At 41.4% G+C, this 9,510-nt stretch overlaps 1 pseudogene; it reads right to left on the reverse strand.

Moving 5' to 3' along the window:
• Window positions 1–1,133: 1,133 nt before the first annotated feature.
• Window positions 1,134–9,510, reverse strand: part of LOC112115447 — a 9,656-nt pseudogene continuing 1,279 nt past the window's right edge.

Consider the following 9,510-nt stretch of genomic DNA (forward strand, 5'->3'; position numbering starts at 1 on the left):
ATAGAGCTGAGCAAATGAGTGATCAAAGGATTTTAACTTCTTTTTCTCTTCATAAATTGTCTCTGAACAGCTCATGATTTTCTGAAATGTATTCATTATTCAGTCAGTAATTTCTGCAAGTGATTCTTGATTCATAGATTGTGCTGGAGTATTGTATCTGATATGGAAAAGTAGAGCTGTGTTGGTTAGGTTTTATTGAGCACATAAGTCAGTTGCAGGGCCGGCGCAACCTATTAGGTGACCAAGGTAGTCGCCTAGGGCGCTGCGATTTGGGGGGCGGTGACCGCGGCGGTATTTCCGCGGCGGGACCTTTCGCTGCCTCTGTGGGGGGGCGGCATTTCGGGGCAGGACCTTCCGCCGCCTAGGGCAGCGGAAAAGCTGGCGGCGCTCCTGGTCAGTTGGTATGATGCTTTTCCCTTCAGCGCTTAGGCCTATTTTAGCTAACATGTATAAAAGTCTAGTATAGACTGTTACCCAGGGTTCTTTCAACCCAAAGCTCTTGGTAACTTTACTCTGTGCGAGGAGGTGTCAGGAAATAAATCAGGGGAGACGCGGCCGTCCGACCGATAGATGGCTGGCACAAACAGGACAACACAAGAGTGCTTTCACTTAAAGCTAAACTTTACTAGTCTCAAGCACTTACACACGTCCGCAACAAGATTAGTAAAACACCCCCAACCCTTGATAATTATCAAAGCTGAGTGTGGCTTTCGAGTGACACAGCGGCAGCCCATCTGCCGCTGGGGAACACAAGATGCATCCAGAGGGAGAGACCAGTCCTGAAGAGTCCCCCCCAAAGGAGAGTCCCACCTATCTCAAGCTTTTCCCCCTTATTTATACATTAGTAATCCAATAAATGACATGTCCCTTAAAGAAACCTTGTTAAGTAAGCAGTTTCAAGCAAGAAACTGATTATTGATTAACCAGGTGTGGGGTTTTCCAGAACTTGCAGCCTTGAGACCTCAATAGACATTCCTGGGGCATATCCTACTCTTTTAAAACGCATGTATCAGCAACTTCAACACAATTCTTATCAGGAAGGACGCGGGGTCAAGCTGCTCTTTCTGTGGCACCCCAAAACCCTCTCCCCACCTGCCTTGGTCAAGCTGCATGGCCGCTTTACAGCCTGCTGCCTAGGTTGCTTTTTAACAATAAGCCATAGTGGTTTCAAGCACTTTACTGGTTTGCCAAAGTCTCCCTGTACAAGACAAAGTCCACTGCCCTTAACACATGCTAAATTGGTCGATAGAACTGAGCCACATATGGAATTTCTGTCCCCTGTGAAATTACAAGATTTCAAAATTTGATTTAGTCCCAAATGAAGATAAAATGTCAAAATGTTTTTACGAAACAAAATATTCCAGAATATTTCATTTCAACCATAGTGAAACAGTTTGTTTCGACTTTTATATGTTAATAAGTCAAAACAGTTAAGTCAAAATGAAATGTATTGACTTTAGCAAAAAAACTGTTGTGACCATATCCAAACGTTAAGAAAATTTCGACACATTCGTTACATTCCTGTGATATGTTTCCATTTTGTCAAATTAGCATTTTCCGATGGAAATGGCTCCTGAAAATTTTCTATCAGCTCTAGTGGTTTGAGGACTGCTGAGTTAAAGACCAGGATAACTCGATCAATTTAGCATATGTGGAATTTATGCACCTTGTCTACACTAGACTTTTGAAATGTGTTAACTAATATGTGCAACCATCATGCCTTAAATCCTACTCCAGACAAGACCTTGGAGTCATGTGTTCTTGTAAATACTTGCAATTATGAATTTGAAATAAGTTGTCTGAAAGTATTCTCCAATATTGCTTTTTGCAATTTTCTGTTTCCATTTCTTTGAATAAAATGATTCACTAAAACATTTATGGTCAGCAAACACAACAGGGATATAAACATACTGAAACAAATTTGTTAAAAAATCCATCCGAAATGAATATGCATTGAAATTGCATACAGTAGTTACCCAGTTTAGTTAGATGGGCTCAAAGCTTCTTTCCTGAAGGTGGCAATCTCTTTTAAACATGTCAGCCCCATTCTAAATGTAGCAACCCATTCCTCAGTGCATTAAAGAGAGAATTAGACATTTGTGGCATTATTCTACTCTCACTTCAGGTCCGTCTTACACACTGACTTTAAGGGAGTTACCCTTGTTTTCCATTGGTGTAAGTGAGAGGAAAACTGGCTCACAAATTCTGTAATTAAGTAAGTATTTTAGTGCACCACTTAAGAATTTTGCTGCAGAACTAAATAAATTTTCAAACACTAACTAATCTGGATAGACAGGGGGGAAACTGCAGCAGAATTAGATCAGAAGTCAACAAAATCTAAACTTGGATCTGAAATCTATGATAATATTTTAGAGAGATTATTAAACATCCATAAAATACCAGAGCATTTTACTCTTATTCATTTTGTTGGAACATCAGACTCTGTAACTTGAAAAAGTTTCCTACTTTCCGGAACCCTGGAGTCCTGTTCATTCCAGAGCCATGAATCAGCAGGGGATGGAAGAATACTGTGTTTCCCTTCTCCATAATGAGGCGAACCCTGAGAAGGCTTTTATCCTATTCAGAGATTCCATAGTACACCTTCTGAACACCACCCTAGAAACAAACAGAAACTGAATTTACTTCATAGGAGAACTAGCATCCATAAAACTGCTGCCGCATCTCAGCTTCGGAAAACTCTGCACTATTCTATTTCAGGTCTTGTTTGATTGACACTGGAGTTGATGTTTACTAACCTACTAGGTCTGAGGCTTGCAGCTGAGTGGTAGATCCTACGTATTGCATGTGGTGCCTTGAACAGAATCATAGAATATGAGGGTTGGAAGGGACCTCATCTAGTCCAACCCCCTGGCTCAAAGCAGGACCAATCCCCAGACAGATTTTTGCCCCAGATCCCTAAATGGCCCCCTCAAGGATTGAGCTCACAACCCTGGGTTTAGCAGGCCAATGCTCAAACCACTGCGCTATCCTTCCCCCTACACATCCAGAGAGGATGATGATGTTATGTGAAAGACACTTTGTCCACAAGGTATTGAAAGCTCAAGAATGAAAGTAAGATTCCGTATGAAAATATTCTTAAACCACATTGGATCAAAATCTCCAAACTATCATCTCAAGGCAGGAGGAAATATTGAGTGAGCTCATTGCACACTGCTATTAAAGCATCTCTTAGGCCATGCTATGAGAGTTGCGATTGGCAGAGGCACTCAAACTAGAGTTCCTTTCATTAGAAAGAAGCGAGGGCTGCTGGCTGAGCATTTTCCATGAGGGACTTTGGGCACTAGAACAAGCTTCCGTCCACTGATCCAAAATAATCTGTTGACCCCTATATAGCAAGGAGAGCTTTGGATGGGCAACACTCCTTGGTTTTTCGTATAAGTATAAATAAATAAATGAATGACTTACAGTTGGTCTTTGTGAACTAGAGCAAAAACTTTCTCTAACTCCCTGGGGCTGAGACTTAGATTCTTTAGACACACTGGATACAAAAATATTCTCAAAATAAAACAATTTAGGGACAGCCAGACTGGATCAGATCCAAGGTTCATCTAGTCCAGTATCCTGCCTCTGACAGTGACCAGAACCAGATCCTTCTGAGGAAAGCATAAGAACTTTCTTCCCTGGACAGGAAAGGTTGGGTGACAGAGGATGGATCACATGATGACTGCCTGTTCTGTTCATTCCCTCTGGAGCACCTGGCATTGGCCACTGTTGGAGGACAGGATACTGGGCTAGATGGACCTTTGGTCTGACCCAGTAGGGCTGTTCTTATGTTTTTATGTTCTTAAGGTTTTGGCTAACAACAGTGAAGGATTTGCACAACTCATCTCCAACTTTGTTATGAATAAAAAGAAAACCTACCTCCAAAAAACAAGACCTCATTTAATTTCACAGGCCGTTTCTATTCCCACTTGCAATTTGACCTGCTATTCAGGGTATTGGTGCTCTTTCAGGGAACCCTTCTGTGTTCCTGGCAACACGGCTCAAACAGCCATTGCTGCCATCTGTGTGCTCCATGGCAGTCCAGGCACACACGAAGCATTCTGCCGGCCTGATAGGGAAGTACTGTAAATCCTGAGGCAGGGGACGGCGAGACCTCTTAGAATAAAAAGCAGGTCAGTCTTAGCGCTATATGAAAGTTTCTTACTGTTCACATCATGAACTTTTGACAAGCGCTAATATTTACACAAGTTTCAGAGATTTCAAGGCCCGAGTAGACCATTATGATAATCTAGTTTGACCTTTTGCATAACACAGGCCATAGAATTTCACACAGTAATTCCGGCGCCAAGCCCATATCTTATATAATTGAGCTCCCGCAGGGGTCGGCAACCTTTCAGAAGTGGTGTGCCGAGTCTTCATTTATTCACTCTGATTTAAGGTTTTGCGTGCCAGTAATACAGTATAATGTTTTTAGAAGATCTCTCTCTATAAGTCTATAATATAGAACTAAACTATTGTTGTATGTAAAGTAAATAAGGTTTTTAAAATGTTTAAGAAGCTTCATTTAAAATTAAATTAAAATGCAGAGCCCCCCCGGACCAGTGGCCAGGACCCGGGCAGTGTGAGTGCCACTGAAAATCAGCTTGCGTGCCACCTTCGGCACGCATGCCATAGGTTGCCTATCCCCGAGCTACAGCATAATTTTTAGAAAGACATCCAATCTTGATCAAGTAATCATGAGGCTTCAGTTTTCCCAAAACATCCTTGCAAAAAAAAAAAAAAACATTCACATGAAAAAAAAAAAAAAAAAAAAAAAAAACATAACACAAAAAAAAAAAAAAAAGATTGTACACACTGCACAAGCTGTGAAGCTAGTTCCATTCAGAATTTACCAAATTTGCAGAAAACTTTTTTTCACTTTCTCCCAGCTTGACCTAATGGCATTATAAACATTTCATTTTTAAAAACAATTCCCCCTGAAAACAGTTTGTGATTTAGATCTAAAGAGTTTCCTGTCCTATTTGCAAGCCTAACATTGTGCCATTGCCTGATAGCCAAAAAGTAGAACTTCACCAGCCTGTTTTCATTGCCCGAGCTGTATGAAATATAAAACGCAAATACATAGAATAAAAAGTAAATTAGATTCTCAAATTTATTTCACTTTTAACAAACTAGCACATTAATAATATCACACTTTACAGAAGGACATTTGCCTGATTTTCTCACTGCTGTGTGCAAAATTACACATTTAACCAGTGCATGCTATCACCAATTGGTGATTGAATTAATAAACTTAGAAAATAAGGCCATTTACTTTTAACTTGATAGTGACCTTTTATACAGAACTAAAAGGCTTTTCCCCTCCTGAAACATCTCCTTACCAGAATCTGGAGGTTTATTTATCAGCATTGCATGCAGTGCCATGATGTTTGGCCCTGGGAAGCACTCAACATATTTTAGGATCTATGGGAAAAAAATGTTTTAAAAATCTGGAAGTCAGTGTTGTAACATCCATTGAATCCAGTGAAAACGCACTATCTCTTATAGTATCTACTGCTTTGAAAATGGCTTAGAGATTTTAACTATAATATTTAAGCATCTTGTATCAGGTTAGAGTGATGTCAGCACTAGAAGATGTTACACATTTGTTGGCAATTTTCTAAATTTGCCCCCAAGACTTATACTTACACATGCTTAAACTTAAACACACGAGGAGTGCCATTGACTTCAGTGGAATTACTTGTGAGAGTAAAATTAAGCATGGGAATAAGCGTTTGCAGGGTCGGAGCCTTTGCCTATAAAGTATAGATGGTCTACTAAAGCAACATCATCCATACTGCAACTAGCAACACAAGTCCAGCCTGATTACAGAGAAAGGGGTAAAGAAATGCAGACCTCAAGGAGAAAGTGAATGAAGTGGCAGACTGATGTTTAAGCAGACCCTGCTGCTTTTTAAAATCCTTTACGGGGTAGACTCAGGCTAGATTAATTCGAGCTCCCTGGGAAGGAGGTGTTTTTCGGTTGTGTATCTGTACAGCGCCCGGTGCAGTGGAACTCTGGGGTATGATTGGAACCCTTAGGTTCCTATGGCAGTACAAATAAACAAATACAGAAATAACAATACATTCAAGGTCTCTTCCTTGAGCCTAATCCCCAACAGCTGTCCATGCTCAGACACTAGCTGCGTTTTAGGGATTCCACCACTCTGCAGGCAATCACATTTCCCTTGAAGTACTCCCTGGGTTTGTCTTTATTGGCTTGTATTGGAGGGTGGGTTTTTACAGTACTACATTGGTATTTTTATTGTGTTTATTAATTGTTATTCAGTGCCCCGACCACCTCAGAAATAGGCTGCTTCATAAATAAGCTTATTAACTAACCTATAATAGTGCTTTCATTCAAAGTTGCTTCCCTTCTGCGTTGAAGGATTAGCCAGCAAACTCAGCATGACATGTCACTCGTATTTCTCCCTGAGATTCTTTCCATGGTCAGGTAAGACATGGCTAATATTAGTGTTACCATGTAGCTTGCTAGAATTAAGGCCATGTGAGTGCTTGTCTAGAAGGCTGTTTATAAACTGGGTGTAAAATTTGCTCAGGACTGTCACAGAGCAGAACGAAGCAAGAAAACCCTGGCTGGGATTTTCAAATGGGCATACGGGATTTACAGGCCCAAATCACATTTAATTTAATTGGGAGTCAGGTGCCTAAATCCCTTATGCTCCTTTAAAAATTGCATCCTACAATACCAGCCATTCTTGGGATCTCAACTCTCCTAGTATTTACCAGAACTAATTTTTTTTTAGCAATTTACCATCCAATTAGATCAGGTTTAGTCCCACAGGTACTGTGCAGTTCCTTCAATTGTTCCTTCAGCTGTGACTCAGATAATGTACTCGATCCCAGGATATACTTGTGCAGTTTCTAACCCTTCACTAGTGATGTCACTGGGGGATACAACTGCAGCAGCCACTGACTTTGGAATGACAATGATTTCCCTCCTTTTTCTGTGCCTGACCCCAGAAGATGTGTGGGCACATGTGTACGATCTCTCACTCCCACAGCTTTTGCCAGCACAACAGATCTAGCTGCAAAGGGTGCTGTTGGGAGGGTCATGCTCAAATCAGAGCCCTCCACTCTTCCTTCCCTACCCACTGCAACATAGTGGGATGGATGGAGCTTTCAGCGCCATTTTCCCACCAGTTTGAGCTCTCCTTTACTAATGTTGTGTACAGAAGTATTCGCTGCAGGCTATTTACTTGTACTTGCTTATTACTTACTTGCAGTATTAAAAATCCCACACTTCAGCTAGACCAATAATGAACATCAGGTGTCCAGTTACAATCCAGTTGATATGGCATTGAAGGATGAAATAAGTAAATAATGCTACCACAACAATACAGCATACAGCACTCGTTTATCCGTTCTGCATTTCCCTATACATTCCACATCCGTTCTCTTTAGCAGTGTGAAATGACTTGCTGAGAGTGCAGAACATCTGTAGGGTATGTCTTGAAGAAAAGGGTATGTTCTTCAAATGTGTTATTTCAATCAAGTGGCTTTTCCATCACCTTATGTTCTGTTAAGATGCAGGCTAACATAATAGGGCTCAAAAAAAGAACTAGATAAATTCATGGAGGATAGGTCCATCAGCGGCTATTAGCCAGGATGGGCAGGAATGGTGTCCCTAGCCTCTGTTTGCCAGAAGCTTGGAATGAGCGACAGGGGATGGATCACTTGATGATTACCTGTTCTGTTCATTCCCTCTGGGGCACCTGGCATTGGCCACTGTCGGAAGACAGGATATTGGGTTAGATGGACCCTTGGTCTGACCCAGTAGGGTCGTTCTTATGTTCTTATATTTGAAACTACGATAACTGGCCCAGATCAAGCCTGAGAGGAGCCTAGGCTAGAACAGGGCTTCAAATATATTAGCATTAGAGGTGGTTAGAATATCGGGGGAAGGGGGTCAGTAGAAAATGTTGGCTTTTCACTGAAAAACTGAAAGCCCAAACTCCAGAAATTTGTCATCCAGAAGCGTTTTGGTTTTCAGCAGTTGGACAAAAATTTATTTTTTTCCTGCCAACCAAATCAATTTTCAGGTTTCCCACAAAAAGTCAGGTTTTTTTGAGGAAAGCAGACACTTAGAGAAAAAGTTGTGTTTTCTCCAAAAAAGTAATTTTCCTTTGAAATGAAGCTTTGACATATTTTTTCAATCAGCCCCAGTTAATAATATATACGGAGATATCCTATATCTGGAAGGGACCTTGAAAGGTCATTGAGTCCAGCCCCCTGCCTTCATTAGCAGGACCAAGTACTGATTTTTGCCCCAGATCCCCAAGTGGTCCCTTCAAGGATTGAACTCACAACCCTGGGTTTAGCAAGCCAATGCGCAAACCACTGAGCTATCCCTCCCCCCACTGCAACTTGATATTAGTTAACCTGCATCTCATTCCTAGCAAGGCTTTTCAATGGTGTTCAGATAACTCAGTTGAGCTAATATGACTGGAAATACATATCCTCAAGACAGGGCCTTTCAGCCACAAGGCATCATCTCTCTTTTAGGAACTCCTGGTACACAGAAGTTTAGGAAAGATGAGTGTTAAATAGTAGTACACATTCGCATGCACTTTGTAAACTGTACAATGTCTTGGCATGAACTGCAGTAAAATCCAGTTAGATTCTCTGAGAACTCACATATATGGATTCCTTTTTCTGAAAATAAAAGCTTCCTAGTAACTAGTCATTTTTAACATATATGCCAAAAGTTATTTGTAAAACCAAACCCCACCAGAATGTTGGGTTTTTTGACCTGAGGCAGGGAGCAGTATCTGAAGAGCATTTTAAATTTTCCTGGAAATTCTGAATTTTAATAACCGATTTTTCATCTAGAATGTTGTTTGATTTAGCGGCATCCCAATCGCTCGATAACATCAGTCTCTCTTGCACCTTTGTTGCAGACCTTTATAAACTCAGTTCTGGTGGGTGGAGGAGAAGAAGAAAACACATTCAAACCATTTTAGTTTTCAGGCATTGCCACCTCACTATTTTAAAACATATTACCCCAGATTCTCTGCCTTGGCAGTTTTGTGTTGCCAGAAACAGGTGGAAAGCTGCCCTAACCGGGTAGCAGAGGATGTTCCCTGACACAGGGGACTCCTCAATTGTGGTACAGCCAGTAACTTTAGGTAGGCGTGTTGAACATAAGAGCATAAGAAGGGCCATACTGGTCAGACCAATGGTCCATGTGGCCCAGTATCCAGTCTTCCAACAGTGGCCAATGCCAAGTGCTTCAGAGGGAATGAACAGAACAAGACAATTATCAAGTGATTCATCCTCTGTTGTCCTCTCCAAGCTTCTGGCAGTCAGAGGCTAGGGACACCCAGAGCATGGGGTTGCATCCCTGACCATCTTGGCTAATAGCCATTGATGGACCTGGCAAGGCAAGGTAGCATACCAGGGACACGAGGATGTGAAAGATGTGTGGCACTCACAGCACTCTGCCCTATCCTCAGCCAGTGCGTAACTTAGAGCAGCTAAGGCCTTG

The sequence above is a fragment of the Terrapene carolina genome, unplaced genomic scaffold (assembly GCF_002925995.2).
Source record: "Terrapene carolina triunguis isolate 2854851 unplaced genomic scaffold, T_m_triunguis-2.0 Scaffold68, whole genome shotgun sequence".
In the NCBI taxonomy this organism is placed as follows: Eukaryota; Metazoa; Chordata; order Testudines; family Emydidae; genus Terrapene; species Terrapene triunguis.